Source organism: Podarcis raffonei, chromosome 6 (assembly GCF_027172205.1).
Source record: "Podarcis raffonei isolate rPodRaf1 chromosome 6, rPodRaf1.pri, whole genome shotgun sequence".
Taxonomy (NCBI): Eukaryota; Metazoa; Chordata; class Lepidosauria; order Squamata; family Lacertidae; genus Podarcis; species Podarcis raffonei.
In genome coordinates, this window is record NC_070607.1 from 72,639,425 (window position 1) to 72,658,597 (window position 19,173).

Genomic DNA, 19,173 nt, shown 5'->3' on the forward strand with positions numbered 1-19,173 from the left:
GCACGGATTTGAGGAAGGGAAGTACGGCATTAATGAAACTAATAAACAAAATACAGTCCCAAGTTTGGATATCTGGGCAGTTCTACTGAATTATCTGGATTTCTGGGATGAACCAGCTAAGAGTGACATGAAGTTTGTCTGGCGTAAGAGGGGCAACAGGTGGAAGAAGTTCTGTAGAACCTGCAAAGCTTACAAGTGGCTTTGAAAAATGCAAAGCACGTGTGGCATTTTAAGAATTTCGGGCCATTCCACCAATTTTTCAAATATTGTGGCACTAGTGACTAAGTCCACCAAATGATAAACCCACAAAACTGATTGTACAGTAGAAGAGGCAGAGGATGCAGAAGAACAGGGGGGAAATGGTACAGTTGGAGCTGCCAGGGATGTTAAACCTGCAATCCAAGAATGTAGTCCTGGCATGGAAGAATTAGAAAGAGGAATTTAATTTGTATGTGGAGATTGAAAAAGCAGATAAAGAGAAAGCAGTGAAAATTAAACTGGAGAAGGATAAGTAGAATATTGTGTACAGACATCCCACACATTCAGTGTAGCCTGACTGTGATAATGGTCTGTTTGACGTTCACTGCAACCCAGAAATAATGGAATAGAGGAGATAAATACTTTTTCCATCCAAAATCAAGGAACAGGAGACAGTATTGATTGAGAACTGCATCAGCTTAAAGACACTATCAGTCAGTTGCAATTTTAGAGATATTGAAGATTCACTGATAAGGGACCAGACAGTGTGGAATTCAGGACATATGATGATCTAGAGTGGTTGTGGGGGGGATTTATTTGACTTGGCAACATGCAGAACAAATGAAATATCCCAAGACAGTCAAGAAGTCAAACACCAAAAGTGAAGGCAGTGGAATCTCTGCAAATAATTCAAGAAAAGGGAGAGAAAGAAATCAGAAACAAACAACAGAGGACTCCTTAAGGTGATGCAAATATTATCTGGTGAAAATATGAGGAAAACAAAAGTAGAAGTACCAGCTGATTGCAGAGGAGGGAGAACTACTGCAATTCAAACCACATTTAACTATTTTGCATCCACAGTCTTTATCAAAAATGAGGAGTGTGGGGAGATGAAGTGAAGACTACATACACACTACAGTGGTACCTCGGTTTAAGAACAGTCCGGTTTAAGAACAATTTGGTTTACAAACTCTGCAAAACCGGGAAAAGTGTCTTGGTTTGAGAACTTTGCCTCAGTCTAAGAACAGAATCTGAACAGTGGAAGGGCACCGGTGGCGGGAGGCCTCATTAGGGAAAGCGCGCCTCAGTTTTAAGAACGGTTTTGGTTTAAAAACGGACTTCTGAAATGGGTTAAGTTTGTAAACCAAGGTACCACTGTATAAATATTTGGCAGATAAAATGGTAAACACAGTACAGATATTTTTTAAGGACCAAAACCAAATTTAGCCATGCTGTTGTGGGTCGAAAACCATGTCATTCCAATCTGACTGTGCTGACATTAGCAACATCTTTCCCGAATGCCTTGTGAACCTGGAATATTCCATTAGAAGAAACTAACCAGCTATTAGCCATGTTAAAGTCAGTGGCAAAATACAAATGCAAAACACATAGGTGTTGTGACCCCAGAATCATACTCCATGGATACAGCCATGGACCCAAGAGGTGGTGGTGTTGAAGTGGAAAGGGAGTTGCACTCAACTCTGACCCAAAAATGACCCCAGTTCCCTAGATACAACATATCAGGAGCCCATTTTGCCACCACCTCTGCAGCCTGAGGTTACATAATGCCACCCAAGTTTGAGGACTCCATCACAGGAGCCACCATCTCCTCTGCACCTTTTGGAGTCAGAGTCCCTTTAGAAAGACAAGGCTCCTTTATTTTAACTGGAAGAGGCTTGTGACAGTAGTGACAGTAACAGTAACAGTAGTTAACCAACCACTGAGCTGAAATCCTATTTAGGTCTAAGTTTGGGGTTATTGGTTGCTGAGGCAACATTTTAACCTGCTTGTACGAGTCTCCAACCAAAGTCCATGTGGAACTATCCAAGGTGCTAACTGAAACAAACTTTCCTTTGCCTTCCTAAAACTTTTGTGTTGCCCTACCAGAACCAGAAGTTCACCCTTGTCAGAACCTGAATTCCATGAATTACAGAAGCCTAAAAACTATAACAGATTTGATATAAACCTTACGACGTGTAAACTATTAACAATTATTAGCTGCGGGGAAAATAAATTATGTATATTAAGAAGCCTGAAAGCGGGAGGGATGGAGGTCAATAGAGCGTAGAAGAATGATTTAAGTTCTTGAGACACAAAGAGATAACTGTGAGGATAAAGAATTGTAACGGAAATAGATAATACTTATGTTATGTTTAGATATTTGTTTTGTATTTTTCTCTCTTTTTGTAATTGTGAAGTTATTTCTTTTTCTTTTTGGTTACTTATATGAAACTCAATAAAAAGAAGTTTAAAAAAAAAAAAAGAACCTGAATTCCATGGCTTCATAAACCATATGACTTCATAAACCATTTGTTTAGCAGGGCAGACAAACCAGTTGGTCACATTTATTAGCCCAAAGCAAAGTTATAGATTAAAATGCCATGTGCAGAAATACAGATAATAGGTAAAAGGTAAAGGTACCCCTGCCCATACGGGCCAGTCTTGACAGACTCCAGGGTTGTGCGCCCATCTCACTCAAGAGGCCGGGGGCCAGCGCTGTCCGGAGACACTTCCGGGTCACGTGGCCAGCGTGACATCACTGCTCTGGCGAGCCAGAGCCGCACACGGAAACGCCGTTTACCTTCCTGCTAGTAAGCGGTCCCTATTTATCTACTTGCACCTGGGGGTGCTTTCAAACTGCTAGGTTGGCAGGCGCTGGGATCGAGCAACGGGAGCGCACCCCGCCGCGGGGATTCGAACCGCCGACCTTTCGATCGGCAAGCCCTAGGCGCTGAGGCTTTTACCCACAGCGCCACCCGTGTCCCTATACAGATAATAGCTCCTCAACAATCTGAGATGTTGGCTTCTTATTCAATACTTTGGGGGGTGGGACAGGCATATGGTCTTGTGACTGTACTGAACCAGTACTTGGTATAGTACTGGTTAGGAAACCAGTACTGGTTAGGAAACTGGTTAGGAAACACAGTGTTTCCTAACCTTTTTTTTTTTTTGCCCTTGCTTCCTTCCTGTGCCCCGCCCCCGGTGCAAAAAGATATTGTCATCTGGAGGAGCCCTGGCTGTCTAGATAAATAATAATAATAGTTTATTTCTACCCTGCCCATCTAGCTAAGTTTCCCCAGCCACTCTGGGCAGCTCCCAATCGAGTGTTAAAAACAGCATTAAATATAAAAAACTTCCCTAAACAGTGCTGCCTTCAGATGTCTTTTAAAAATAAGATAGCTACTTATTTCCTTGACCACACCCTTACCTGGGAGTAAGACCCACTGAACTCAGTAAGACTTTCTGCTGAGTAGAAACTGGTGGCAGCAACAAGCAGCTCCAGCTCATCCAGCCCTACCCATTGTCATCCCAACACCACATTTACTTAACCTGGGGGTTCTGGATTGTGGGCTCTACTGGTCAAAATGGGAGCCTCAGAGATCACCCTCTCCTACTGGAAACAAATCAAGACTGCTCCAAGAAAACACACGTGGCAAAAAGGAGCACTAGGCCCTGGTGGGCAACTCCCTTACCCCCTTCACTTCTCACTTCCCTCTGTGGCCCCCTAACCTTATCCTGTGGCCCCCTTGGAATATCTTGGGGGCCCACAAGGGGCCATATGGCCCCCGGTTGGGAAACACTGCAGTAATAGACCGGATGGAAGTGCTGGGAAAATGCTAATGGCTCCTGCAAGTGGAGCCCAGGAAACAGGGCCTATATAAGATGTATTTAGTGCCAGTTTGTATATATTTAAGTTTGCCTATCAGTTGGGGAGAAAGAGAATGAGAGTTCCAGGAAACATGGAACATTTCAATACAAGACACTGGTGTGTCTTGGAAGTTTAATAGGTCAGGCTATGCACTGGGCATCTTAAAGTCACATGGGAATTCCATCTGGCCAAATCAAAATCATATCCAAATAGGGTTTTCCAATCTCACTCTGGAATTTAAGGTTAGAGGCCGCAGACCAAGGAAGCTCTGTTGAATCTGTACTTAAATGTAAAGCGGCTTGAAAAGTAGAGTCCCTTTAAGACTTTTTTTATAGGGAGACTTCTTAACCAACCCAACAAACTTGACACATCACCAACTTCAGACTTGCAACTGTTGTGTGTCAAACCATCTTACCATCTTGTTGGGAAATTCAACGGCCTGCAGACAGGCCAGAGCTATCGTTTCTCTGCAAGATTAAAAATGCATAATCTGTATGTGTACTAGCAACAGCTTGCATGAAAAAGACACAATCGTAGGGAAAAGTACACCAAAGAGACCAGGCCTTTTCTTTATCTCTTTCCTGCTTGATATACAGACACAGTCACAAGCTCTACATGATAGTCATAAGACAGATTAATATACCAGCAGTCCTTGAGCTGTAGAATGAAGCCTGAGAGAGATAACGGATTCATATGCACAATGATAAGCGTATCACCCCACTGCTTGCATGGATCTTGAAATGCTTTCTTAGAATAATCATCAACCAGGTAGTACCTTAGATCAGGGAGCTGCAACAAAATCAAGACTGAAAACATGCCGTCATATAGACAGCAGAGATTTTTCACCCTATATTCTCACACCGAAGTTAAGGCTGGTTTAGATTCAAGCAATTATGTACATTTGTTGCAACTAATAGCTCAGTGAACGTGTAATAATTTTTTGGCATCAAAGGATCTCTAAATTTTTATAACTGCACGTGTTTAAGAGCAGTGTAGAAATAATACAGTACGAATTTTATCTCTTGCATGCTCTTTTGCTTGAGAATGCCCAGTTCCATGTGTTCCTGAGGCTTATCAAGGAATCAGGCAGTGTCCAGGAAGTCAGCAGGTGAAAGACTGGTTGGAATAGAGGGCAGACAAGAACAGGACCTTGGATAGCTCCAAGGGGGCCCAGCTAGCTGAAGCTCTCTCCTCATAAGGCAGCTATGGGAGCATGTTGTCTCAGCAGGAACTGAACCATGATAAGCCCCACCTCTATGAAGGAACTGACTGCATGGTTTAAAAGTCCTCACTTCACTTTGTAGTCTTTGACTTCTGCAAGGCTGAGAAGATGGAGCATAAGATTATTGCAGTACCTCTAAGTCAGATGATGGTGGCAGGACTGTACTCTGACTGAGAGGGCACAAAATAAGCGACTAATGGGTTGCTATCCAAGGAAGCCATCTGAACCTCATACTTAGAGTCCTCCACTATGTAGTGGGCCATGGGATCACGGCAAATGAAATACATGTTCAGAAACATGCACTAAAATCTTTCTTGGGCTGTATATCATTTTGGAGTGCAGGTGGGGGGAGACATGTAGAAATCTACCATATCAGAGAAAACTAAGCCAGAACCTTTCTACCTGGCAGATCCATTTTCCAATAAGAGGGAGTTTTGATGTAAGGGATTGTGGGTTTGGGGTTTTTTTTTAAATGCTATTACTCCCAGCAGCCTGAAGGGGTGCAAAGCAATATCAGTTCAACTGTCCAGCAATATTTCTGAGTATGTCATACTGGCTGCAAACCTCCAGTATGCAGTACCTATTTCAGTTTGTGTGCAAATGAAGGACAAAAATAAGCAACAAAAGACTTTGATATGAGATCCTGGGGGGTGGAACTATGGTATTGCATCAGGAAAGGAGGTTACTGGTGTTCTACAAGAAAACGAAGCTCAACCATAGAGTTTCTGTTACTAGCTATAGTGAGCTAATACCGTTACACTCCTGACTACTACTGTATTGATGGTCCTCCCAACCCTGCTCCCTAAATAGAATCTGAGCAAGGTACTTAAATGAATAACACACCCTTTGTTGTCAGCATAGCAGTTCCACAGAAGCTATAAGAATGTGTTGTCCATCTCTTCTTAAAATAGTGGAACGGAATGTTCAATTCACACTCTTTGTCCCCGTTAGCAGCCTCACATGTCCCCATCACCGCACTCCACCAGCATCCATGGATCTTCAGTAGGGAACTTGCTGTACCCATGGAAGTTGCCCAGGCAATTCAAAATCCCAATCATGCAGAGTTCTAAGTCACATGGGGAGCCTCCACAAGTACATCAGGTTCCCTGTTACAGGCGCTTGCCCTCCAACATGTGGAAGATCGCTGGGGCTGAGGAACAGGGATGTAATGTAGGGGACAGATCTAGCTACTGTATTCTCCCTCTCCCCCTTGTTGAATGATAAGAATGCCTCAACCGGGGTATTGCTCCCAAGCAATCCATGGGCTAGGTGAAAAAAATAGAAAAGAAAAAGAAACAAGCATGATGGGGCATGGCATCATACTCCACAATGGCAGGATGTACCAAAGCAAAACGCCTGCTTGAGCATGCACACATCTCACCACGGCAAAGGTACCCCAATGGAAATCAAGCACACAAGTAAATCTGTCTTCTCAGATCAGAGTTCAGGCTCCTTGGGTTTCTTCATCTCTCCTGCAACAGCTGTACATTCGGCGCAGACTTCCTGGGAGTTCCCCCAGGCTGACAGGGCGACTGTCAAATTAGTTCCTTTGTAGCTGCACTTTTTCTTTCCCTTGCTGACACGCCAACACCTTGGAGGTGAAACTAAGTGTACTGTACAAATTGGGAAACCTAAAAAACAACAAAGGACTTCAATCATAGGACTTGTAGTCAGGCTCAAATTATAGGAGATCTGACAGGCTCAGTTTCTATTCTTCAGGCTTGCTGCACTGTTGGTTTATTCAAAGATCCTGAAGACAGAGGCGGCCTTCTCCCTCCCTTCTCTTCCACCAACTTCACATGGTCTGCTAATAAATTGCTACTCTCTGCCGTACCAAGAAGAAAAGATGCTGGAATCCAGGAAACAGAGAAATGCTGAACCTTAAAGCCAGACTCGAAGGGACATTAGTTAATGCAGAATCATACTCTGAACAAAAGAGGAGCTTTTTCTAAATAAGCACATTATAACTGAAATACCTTTATCACTAGGATGACTGAACTTGCAAACAAGCCAATACTATAGGCATGTATAGGACCGGCAGAGCTTGAATCCTGGGAAGACAAAGGCCTTATGGGTGGTTGGTCCCAAAGTCTCAGCCATGGATCAGTCATCTGTTCTGGATGGGGTTGCACTCCCTCTGAAGGAGCAGGTCTAGGAGTGATCATTAATCTATCTCTAGAGGACCAAGCAACCACTGTAGCTAGGAGTGGGATCCACCAGCTCTGGCTGGTACACCAGCAACAACCATTCCTGAACCATCATGGACAGAATATAATGGTCTACACCATTTGCTACTGGGCAAGGTTCAAGGTTCATGTGTTCATTCACAAAGCCCTAAACAACATGGACTTTAAAGCACCCTAAGGACCACCTGAATCCTAATATTCCACCAGGATCACTGAGATCCTGTGATGGGGCAGCAAGCATCAGTGCCTTCTTTTAGACGTCACTTAGAAACGTCGCTTATTTAGAGGTGCTTTGAAATGTGCATTTTCTTTTACCCAACTAGTGTTCGTGGAGGTTTTTTTTAAACTGATGTTTTTATTGTTGCAATTTCTGTTTGTGCACACCACCTTGTACTTTTACAAAAGGGTAGATTATAAGCAAGCAAACAAACAGAAATTCTATGAGGACAGAATGATAGCACAGATAAAGAAGCTATGTGGGTCTAGTTTTATGAGGAACAGAGGGCATGCGGGCGAGGATAGCAGAACTCTTCTCCACCTGTGGTTTACCTTCCTGAAACCTGCTCCCCAAGGTGATTTTTCTCTGATATCGGAACTGTGCCTGGCTAGTTTGAAATCACCACTGTGGCTAGAAAATAACTGCTCCTGTTAAGAGTCAGTGGATCAAGTCCCCATGAGAATTTCTTAGGCTTTTTTGGCCAAGTCAGACCCACCTGTCCTCAGCTTGACATTATATTTAATGTCAGGTGTGGGGGAAATTAAGGCAGGGCTTGGAGAAAAGGAGATTTTCACAGCGCAATCCTCGGATTGCCAATGCTTTGTGTACTGTTTTGCCTACTGGGCTACAGTAGATTTCAAACTATACAGGCATTTTGACCTTCACCTTTTCCAGAAATGTTGCAAACAGATGTTCAGCAGGAAAATAAGGTTCAGGGCACTAGAAGGAATGCTGAACTACCCAAGAGGTGAAGGTGAAATATGAAGTATGAATTAAAATGGGCTTCCACTACAATAGTTCGGTATTTATCATTGTCTCAGTAGGATCACTGATGCACAGAATGCTGCATCTCCCTCTTAACCTTTGGTAGAAAAGGTCTGACAACAGTTCAGAAACAAAACAAAATGCAGTTATTGGGTTTTAAACATGTGAGATTGACTGTGATCTATGAAGCACACAAGGCACTGAGATGGGTGTCTAAGACCTGGTCTGTCTCTCTGCCCTTGTTTGTTTTCCTTGTGTGTGTGTGTTGTAAGACATTGCTAAGTGTCAAATGCTTAAAAAACAAAACAGAACAGGTAAAAAATTAGTGTGGGCTAGCATAGACTGGAAAGAGGTAATAAAAGAGAGGGGAAAGAATTTGTGGCCCATCTCTAGTGAGATAAAGTCTCTCCCTTTGCAAAGGCAGGCTTCTGTTTGAAGCAATACAGAGCAGAGAATAGGGGTGGCCAACCCCTAGGCTCAGGGGTCAGATAATGCCCCCCCCCCGTGCTAATTTAAATTCCACTCAAAACCCCTTTTGGCAGTGGTACAATAAAAGGTGAAGTGGGCAGCAGCACTGGGTTCAGCAGAGATATTTAAACCTCTCCATCAACCCAGCAGCCTGATAGGGATGCAAATCATCCTCTCCCCTTAGGTAAAATAATAATAATAATATTAATAAGCCACCAATGATGTAGAAGATATTAAGAAAGAGTACCTATTGTTTTCTTTCTTTCTCTCTCTCTTTAATGAAGGGAAGGGAATAATCTCGGGGTTTACCTTTCATCTTTCTTGTTCTTGCTCAGTTGGAAGTATATCCTGTTCCAAGTGCATTTAGATCCACAACCAAATATCTGAATACGTAACCCCAAGAAAAGGTTTGATTGGGAATTGTAGTGATCATGTTCCAACCCAGAGAGAGAGGTTTTGTAAAAAGGAGGAAGATTACAGTATTGTCTTAGTTATGTGTTCCTTTCCCCCCAGGAAAAAAATGATCACAATCATTATCCATAACAGGGAGCTGGGGGTGGGCGGAGGGAAAGATGTGAACTAAGGCATGCCCCTGACCCAACTCTTGCAATAATAAAATGTAAGGCACTTGGCATTACAGAGTAGAAATTGCCCATAAAAATTTACAAGCCACACACTCGAGAGAGAAAAATCTATCGCCCCTGAGGCATGTGCATGCATTTTATCTTCATCCATGCCACTGACCCATTTACAGCTCTCCTCAAAGACATGGATTTCCCTTATGCTACTAGTGTGATATTTATTTTCCCTGACAAGACTGCAGTTACTGCTACACAGAGAGAGAGAGTGTAGGAACCTGCCTCCTGCTCTGGATAGATGCACGAACCCCATTCAAAAACAAGAGTGTTTTCCCAGGTCAAATTTCATCTGAGCTGCATCTGAGCTGCAACAGCATCTTCAGATGAGCATTCCCAACACAGGATCAAAGTGTCAGAACCGAGGCAGATCTGACAAGGATCTTCAGATCACTTTAAAAATGGAAAGTGCCCATGTTTAAGGACTATCCTCTAGTTTACCCACAGAGAAAAAGTTGTACCAATAAGAGGCTCCATACTTTACACAGTCCTTGTGTTCTATGCAACATGCTCATCAAGCAGGTGGATATGTGCATTTATTTTTACTTTGTTATTTTTTTAAATAATTGTATACTGCCCTTCATTTGAAGATCACAGGGTGGTTCACAACATAAAAATACAAAATGAGAACCCAAAATACATAATAAAAACAAAAACAAACCAATAAAAAACCAACCCACAAACACATTTGTTTTCCTTGTTTTCCTTTTAATTTTGTTTTTAAGTTGTAATCATTCAACTTGTTTTTATTATTGCTTGTAAGCCGCTCTGAGCCCGGCCTTGGCTGGGGAGGGCGGGGTATAAACAATTATTATTATTATTATTATTATTATTATTATTATTTAAAAGGGCACAGAATGTTAATCAGTCAAAGGCCCGGTTATAGAGAAATGTTTTTGTCTGGCACTTAAAGATATGTAATGAAGGTGCCAGATGAACCTCGCTAGGGAGAACACCCTACAAACAGGGAGCTAATAATAATAATAATAATAATAATAATAATAATAATAATAATTTATTATTTATACCCTGCCCATCTGGCTGGGCTTCCCCAGCCACTCTAGGCGGCTTCCAAAAAAATATTAAAATACTGTAATACATCAAACATCAAAAGCTTCCCTAAACAGGGCTTCCCTGCAGACTACCGCAGAAAAGGTCCGTTCTTGTGCTGCCACCCTCCGGACTGCTCATGGGGGAGCCACACAAAGAAGGGCTTTAGTTCATAAAGGGAGTGTTGGTTATTGAAGTATTGTGATCCTCAGCCATTTAAGGCTTTATAGGTCAAAACCAGCGCTTTAAATTGGGCCTGGAAACTAATTGGCAGCCAGGGCAGTCAAGTCAGGATCAGTGTAATATGCTCAAACTATTTTGCCCTGGCGAGCATCCTGGCTACTGAATTCTGCTCCAGCAACCCTATGTTTAACGTACTGCAGTAATCTAACCCCCGTCATTCATACACATTAGTCACAGAACACACTAGCATGATTCCACACATTATAAAGCTATTTGCCGTGTGTAAGCAAGTGTTATTATGGTGTCAAATTATTTACAGTAAACATAAAAAGCATGGAAAACTCTTCAAAGCACCAGTGGCTGGAAATGTGTGCTGGTAAGGGGTGAGAAATCATTTCTTCAACTAGTTTATCTTGGAAATGCTTTCTGTGCACATCTGTCCGAGTGCATGAACTTGTACACGTCTGTTTGCTTGATTGTTATCACCTCAAAACGTCGTTCCTAATTATTACAATATATCCTGATCTACCTTCACTCTATTCTGTATGCGTCAAAAATTTGTTTACTACAATCAATTGTAGAAAACAGCTCCAGCAGCTACTAATATGGAAGACCACTATGATGCGTCAGCAACAGACATGCACTACTGAGGCAGAAAGGTAAAAAGACCCCTGGATGGTTAAGTCCAGTCAAAGGCGACTATGGGGTTGCGGCGCTCATCTCGCTTTCAGGCCAAGGGAGCTGGCATTTGTCCACAGTTAGTTTTCCAGGTCATGTGGCCAGCATGACTAAACCGCTACTGGCACATAGAGGACTGCGACGAGTGCCAGAGCACATGGAAACGCCATTTACCTTCCCGCGGCAGCAGTACCTATTTATCTACTTGCACTGGTGTGCTTTTGAACTGCTAGGTTGGCCGGAGCTGGGAGAGAGCAACAGAGCTCACTCCGTCGCAGGGATTTGAACTGCCGACCTTCCAATCAGCAAGCCCAAGAGGCTCAGTGGTTTAGACCAGTGTTCCCCAACCTTAGGCCTCCAGCTGTTTTTGGACTACAACTCCCATGATCACTCGCTAGCAAGACCAGTGGTCAAGGATGATGGGAATTGTAGTCCAAAAACAGCTGGAGGCCCAAGGTTGGGGAACACTGGTTTAGACCACAGGACCACCCATGTCCCTACAGTTTGAAAGTATGTCAGTGCAAGTACCAGTAAATAGGTACCACTGTGATCCACCCTGGTTGCATTTGGCCTCTTCCCACATGTATCTCTTAACTTATCTAAGATGCCAAACTGCAAGCAACTCAGTTTGGAGATCCAGTAGAGCTTGAAGCTGCTTGCAGGTGAGCCAACCAGGGTAGATTCTTTGTGGTTTTTGAAAGCAAACACCTTTTAAGCACTAGCGGAGGAGGCAACAAGTAAACTACAAGATAGTACTTTTAAATGAGTATTTGAAAAAAACGATAGAAAGACCACAGTCACTTTTTTTATTGGCAATCTTCCATTTAAAGAAGCAAAAGTGAAGGGTTTGATGAAAGACAATTAAATGGTTATAGAAAACTCACCCAGTCTCCAGCTGCTGTTGGACTATTTTATCTCCGTTCAAGCACTGTTCAGACACTAGAAGGAGAAAAATGAGAGTGAGAAATGGGAGAAGAAAATGTAATGCTGCCTTTGCAAAAAACAGAATTGTGTCTCCTGCAAAAGTTGTCACTGTTAATATGCCTCTCATTTCTTAATAAGATCTGGGATTGCCTCTGTTATCTGAACATTGCAAAGCAGTGATGAGAAACCTCTGGTCTGTGGGCTTAATTAGCCCCTCTAGGTTTCTCTCCATTTGGCCCATGAGGTCATTTTGGCCAAGTCACACCTGACATCATATACGATGTCAGGTGTGCAACAAGTGAAAGAGGTTTCTGGCCAGGTGGAAAAGGTTTTCGGACTAATCAGAAACCCCTGCAAAGCCTGCATAAAACCCAGGCCTTGCATATAGCTGTGTGTAGCACTTCGAAGCCCCAACCTTTCAGGCTTCCAAATGCCCTTGCAGCTCTAGGAAAGCACTATCGTCAGGACTTCAGAGCAACAAGCAGGACTCTGTGCAAACAATGACCATCAGCTGATGGTCAGGGTTTGCATGGAGCCAAGTGCAGCCTTTGAAGCAAGTCATCTGACATCATTGTGGCATCAGGTGATTGACAGGAAGGCAGCCTCACTCACATGTGATGGGGGAGACAAGGATCTGGTCCAATGGCCAGAGCCAGTTCCCTACCCCTGCTGCAAACTGTAAGCAACTCCATGCAATATGTGGCAATTATGTATTTATCATAGAGACCCCTGAATTTCTGGTAGTAAATCTGAAGAGTCTGAATAATAAATTTATCCAACATCCAGGTACATACATTGAAAAGCCATGAGCCAATCTCATCTCCCAAGCACATAATTACTTAAGGAATTACACCTGTCATTCACCCTTCAGACATTTGTTACATGAAACGCTGATGAAACCAGTATACCCACAATAATGCTATAACTATGTCCTGAACAATTGTGTATTTACTACAACCAAGCAAATTCCCTTGTGGGGTATAAATATGCATGTTTTCACTGACAAAAATGAATGAAACAACATTTTCTTCAGTCAGCGAACCGCTGTACATTCAAACTTATTTATGAAAGTAATACAAGTATGTATTTACTAGATCCAATCTTGGGAAAACAATCCACCGCTCAGGAAATGAAATGGATACTTTTTCTGGCCTGCACAAGGAATTATTAAACACATTCTAATTTTAGAGCCATCTGTTCTGTGTGCCATTATCTTCTCATTATATACATTAACTTCACCACTGCTGCTCCAGCAGAGACACCAAAGTTCTGGAAGGCAACATTTGGCCTGCGGAGTTCATTACAGACCCAGATGTGAAAGCCACAAAGGTTTGGTCTTGGACCTTGAAGGATAGCTTAGAAGTCAACCCTTCCATCTGCAGCCTGTGTAAGTTTAACAACAACTTGATTGAAACAATGTAAATAGCCTCCTACAATGGCCTGCTTCTCACATTAGTGAGCTTCTTGCAGAAGGAAAGAAGAGCATTTGAACAAGTGCAAGGAAGAAAAACTGCCCCCTTTAGCCAGGCTGCACATCTTCATTCTGTCTGTGCAAAGACTCAATGGTACATACAGCTCTAAAAGAGCCACTGTTCTAAGCCTGCAACTTACGTGGGGGGTTACATTCCAGGGATTGACAATATCATGTCTAGTCAAAACACATCAGGTGCAATGGCGGGTGGGATTGCCAAAGCCTTTTTTTCCTGAACACCTGCTCCCTTTTTAATTTTGTCAAGTGCATCAAGCTGAATGCACCCTAGTTAAATGTGCGCAAATTGTGGCTTACTGTTTTTACAAACAACCAGGGCAGTGTAGATTTTCCACCAAGAAGTCTTCAGCCTTAAAGATTAATTTGATATGACCTCTTGGATATAATGCTTTGTTAAAGGAGAAAAGCTTGCTTTCATCGTTTCATCCTCCCCAAGTGCAACCATGACCTGTACACCTTTCTCTGCATATTTCTTGCATATCTCCTCCCATTCACAGGGAATCATTTAATCAGTGCAAATTCATGCAAAGCTAGTAAGAACCCTATTTGGGTCAAAAGAGTGTATTTTTGTTCTAGCTGTGGAATCCAAGGCTATTTAAGCTGAGCTCTGGATTTCTGTGGTCCACCCAAATGAGGGAGAGGTTTTGGTATCAACCCAAACTAGGAGGAACAATTGTTAATTGATTGATTAGATTAGTCTTCAGTTGCCACACCAACTCAAAGTGACATACAATGCTTTAAGCAAGCTTACATTAAAATCAGCATTAAAAAATCTAAAAGGCAATTCTATTTTAAAATGAACAGCACACATTAAAACATCCCACTCATGCAAAAAGGCTATAGATATTCAAAAGCCAAAGGCCTGATAAAAAAAGGAATGAGGGAACCACCACAGAAAAGGCCTGTTCTTGTGTTCTCACCCACCAGATCCCTGTTAGAGGGAGGCACACAAAAAAGGGCCTCAGATTACCATCGCAAAATCCTGGGTCAGTTAATTTAGGGAGAGGAAGTCTTTGGGGTATTGGTGTCCTGGGCCACATAGAAGAGGAGAAGAAGAGTCTGGATTTGATATCCTGCTTTATCACTACCCTAAGGAGTCTCAAAGTGGCTAACATTCTCCTTTCCCTTCCTCCTCCACAACAAACACTCTGTGAGGTGAGTAGGGCTGAGAGACTTCAAAGAAGTGTGACTAGCCCAAGGTCACCCAGCAGCTGCATGTGGAGGAGCGGAGACGCGAACCCGGTTCACCAGATTACAAGACTACAGTGGTACCTCTGGTTGCAGGCCCATTTGCAACATGAAAAGAGCGCAACCCGCAGTGGTGCGTCTGTGCACATGCGGGTTGCGATTCGCCGCTTCTGTGCATGCGCGTGACATCATTTTGCGCTTCTGTGCATGCGCGAGCGGCGAAACCCAGAAGTAACCCTTTCCGATACATCTGGGTCGCCGCGGGACGTAACCTGAAAGAACGTAACATGAAACGGACGTAACATGAGGTACGACTGTACCGTTCTTAACCACTACACCACACTGGCTCAATACCAGACTTTGAATTGGGTCTGTAACCAAATTGGTACCAGGTGCAGTTGGGCTGCGCCGCATATAATGCATTGAAGTAAGCTAGTCTAGAGGTTACCAAAGTGTAAACAAAAGAGGTTAGGCTACCCCTCTCTAGTGGCTGGGCCACTAACCCAAGTTGATGGAAGCCTCTCTGTGCCACTGAGGTTCCAGAAATACCCCAAGCTATGTACTTGCTCTTTCAGAGGGAGTGTAACCTCAGGCTACTGCTTCCAAAATGCCACACAAGACAGAACTGCAGTTCTTTGGGTGGCATCTTCTCTGTCAGGGGTGACTAACCTCTTTCAGCCCGAGGGCTGTATTCACTCTTGGCCGACACTCCTGTGGGCACATGCCGGCAGTGGGTGTGGCCACCCCTCGCTCTACTACACTGCACAGTCACACAACCTTCCTCCCCCCTCAGCTGATCCATGTTGAGAATGGTAGCTATCATTCCCTCTTCACTCATCAAATGATCAAGCTCATGACCAGGGTGGGGGCAATTTGCATCCCTGTCAGGGTACTGGGCAGGGCACATGTGCTTACTCCTCTCCAACAACTGCAGTGATAGGTTTGCTGCTACCAGAGTCAGTGTATATTTGGAAGACCAGAAATATTTGCTTGGGGGCTGGATGAGGTCCCCTATCTGAGGTTAGCTATGAATCAAGAATTCTGTCGCAGGAGCTGTACCAGTATACTGTATCTGCACCTATTTTATAAACCGTACACGCCTGCAGGAGAATAAATACATAACTAACCTTATTATCTGCTGGCTACTACACAATACCTTATTAGCATGATATTTAATTCAAGTGGCTACATCTTTCCAGTCAATTAGAGACACTTTTGAATTACAAAAGGCAGTGCAGTGTAGTCTGAGCCCTAAACAAGTCAAAATCCTGCACTACAGTAACACAAAAATCTGCAAAATTCATTCTGCAACCCTTCCACATATATTCATTTGCTCTGCATAATTTATTCTACTTTTGCTAATCTTAAAAAAACGACCCAAAATATTTATGTTCCTAACACTTTGGCACTGGAAATCTTATTCAGTCTCACCTTGGGCTTCTGAAATTTCACTAGCCTTGGCTTGCACACACTGAAGTGTATTTTGTAGCCATAGAGCAAATATGGCAAACTGCGGCCCCGCAGATGTTGCTGAACTAGAACTCCCATCACCCTCAGCAAGCATGGCCAAGGATTATGGGAACTGAAGTTCAGCAACCTTCAGAGGGCCAAAGGTTCCCTAGGACCCCTGACCGTTAGGTCCAGTCGTGACTGACTCTGGGGTTGCGGCGCTCATCTCACTTTATTGGCCGAGGGAGCCGGCGTACAGCTTCTGGGTCATGTGGCCAGCATGACTAAGCCGTTTCTGGCGAACCAGAGCAGCGCACGGAAATGCCGTTTACCTTCCCACCGGAGCGGTACCTATTTATCTACTTGCACGTTGATGTGCTTTCAAACTGCTAGGTTGGCAGGAGCAGGGACCGAGCAATGGGAGCTCACCCCATCGCGGGGATTCGAACCGCCGACCTTCTGATCAGCAAGTCCTAGGCTCTGTGGTTTAACCCACAGCGCCACCCGCGTCCCAAAAGGTTCCCTACACCTGCCATAAAAGCTAGAAATTTGCTTTAAACCATGGGCATAGCCAGGATTTATTTGGAGGGGGGGCAGGCATTATGTTGGGTGGGGCAAGCATTATGCGGGGGGGGGGGCAGAACACAATTGGTCAGTTAAATATTTTTATTTATTTACTTGTTTTAGGAGGGCACTTGCCCCCCTCCATCCCCCTGGCTACTCCCATGCTTGAAACTAAAACGATTCTCAGAATGCACCAAATTCTGCATGTGCACAGACTCTTAAAACTCCACCCCACCTATAAATGCCAGTCGGTTAAAACAGCAAGCAACAGAGAAAGAAATAACAAACAAAGCCAAGAACAGACAAGAGCAAAGGGGCAGGGGCAGTGCAAGTAATTATCTGATCAATGGCAAAGCCAGCCATTCTTGATATTCCAGTTCTTCACCTCTGGAAGCAAAGCCTGCCAACTGTTTTCTAAATAAACATAGCAACATACACTGCAAGGACAAATCCTCAAAATACACTTGTAACAACATTTCTTTAACACAACAGCAGCTACAGAAGAATGATTAATGCAGTGCCGCAGACACAGCAGTCCATCTATAGGACCTTAATAAAAGTTCAGGAAGTGGCAATGGCAAGTTAAACAGGTAGTATCTTGGAGAAAACACGTTCCTTCTTGTGAAACCTCTTTCTGGGGTTTGGTTTTGCTTTGTTGCTGTTCTCATTTTACTGTGATATCTTCAATCCTATTATATGTTTATTGTGACATTTTTATTTAACTCGCAATAAATGGCCTCCAAGTGGAAATCCACACGATCAAGTCTTGGTTGTAATTGTGGTCAGCAGTTTTACGCACAGGCAAAAACAAGAACCCTTGCCATTGAAATGACTACAATTCAGCCAGCGTGTCACCTTCCACCTGACCCTTTTTGACTCCTTATTCCTCATGAGCATCTCAGTTTCAACAAGCCTCTTAACAACAAAGGGGGATGGGGCGAAAGGCACATGGCAAAATTACATCACGGTATTCTGCTAATGAAGACCTTGAACAACACTGCCTCCAGCGAAGTTGTACTAGCACTCATACAGTGAAACTCAAATATACACAGTAATATTAATGAAACCACTCGTCGAGGTAATTCTTCGTGTTACATATACAACAGCCTAGCTCAAGAGTCGCCAATGTGATGCCCTGATGATGACAGGACCTTGTCATTTCCAGCACCACTGCACTGGAACGACCTCCTGAGAGAGGCTTGCTTAGCCCCAGCACTGTTAAAGTTTTGCCATTGGCTAAGAAGCAATACAGTGGTACCTCAGGTTACATACGCTTCAGGTTACATACGCTTCAGGTTACAGACTCCGCTAACCCAGAAATAGTACCTCAGGTTAAGAACTTTGCTTCAGGATGAGAACAGAAATCGTGCTCCAGCAGCAGGAGGCCCCATTAGCTAAAGTGGTGCTTCAGGTTGAGAACAGTTTCAGGTTAAGAACGGACCTCCAGAACGGATTAAGTACTTAACCTGAGGTACCACTGTACAAGGCAACTTCAGGCAGGGGTTTTTGTACTGTGTGATGGGGTATGCTTTGATTGCGATGTGGCACTCAATCTGGGTTGTGTTTGATTGCTGCTTTGGTTTTAATGTGGTTTTGTTGCTGTTTGTACTTTTGAGGGTTTTTTATTTAATGTTAATGTTAACCGCTTTTGAGAAAAGCGGGATATAAATGAACAGACACTCAGTGTTCAAAATCAGCCAGGCGCCTTTTGCACCCGACATCTCCACCATCTGGAGGTGTGTGCCTGGGGATCATTGGATCTGGACTGTATTCACACACTAATACGACACCCTGTCGAATTCTATCAGTTGCATTTCATCCGCACAATCAGAATGAATTTCAGGAAGCAAAGTGCTTTTGCTGGGCAACCTGAGCAAGAGTGGCAAACAACGCTATAGCTAACTGTTACAGCTTGTCTTCACTTACCGCACCCCACTGCCCTGCTCACAGTTGTGAAGAATATTCTTACATTATGAATGGTCCATGTCACCATTAAGAAAAGGAGACAACCCAAAGAAACAGTCCTGGTGTCATTTTTGGCTTCATTCCAGGGAGGAGGAGGAGGAGGAGGAGAAGAGGAGGAGTTTGGATTTGATATCCCGCTTTATCACTACCCTAGGGAGTCTCAAAGTGGCTAACATTCTCCTTTCCCTTCCTCCCCCACAACAAACACTGTGTGAGGTGAGTGGGGCTGAGAGACTTCAGAGAAGTGTGACTAGCCCAAGGTCACCCAGCAGCTGCATGTGGAGGAGCGGAGACACAAACCCAGTTCACCAGATTACGAGACTACCGCTCTTAACCATTACAC

General features: G+C 43.6%; 1 protein-coding gene across 5 annotated transcripts in view; it reads right to left on the reverse strand.

Moving 5' to 3' along the window:
* EPB41L1 (erythrocyte membrane protein band 4.1 like 1) overlaps positions 1-19,173 on the reverse strand; it is a 169,149-nt gene that overhangs the window by 134,504 nt on the left and 15,472 nt on the right. For all 5 annotated transcript variants that reach the window (XM_053393989.1, XM_053393990.1, XM_053393992.1 and 2 more), the window contains exon 2: positions 12,136-12,190. The gene's annotated coding sequence lies outside the window, so the exon portion shown is untranslated. The remainder of the gene's footprint in view (positions 1-12,135; positions 12,191-19,173) is intronic.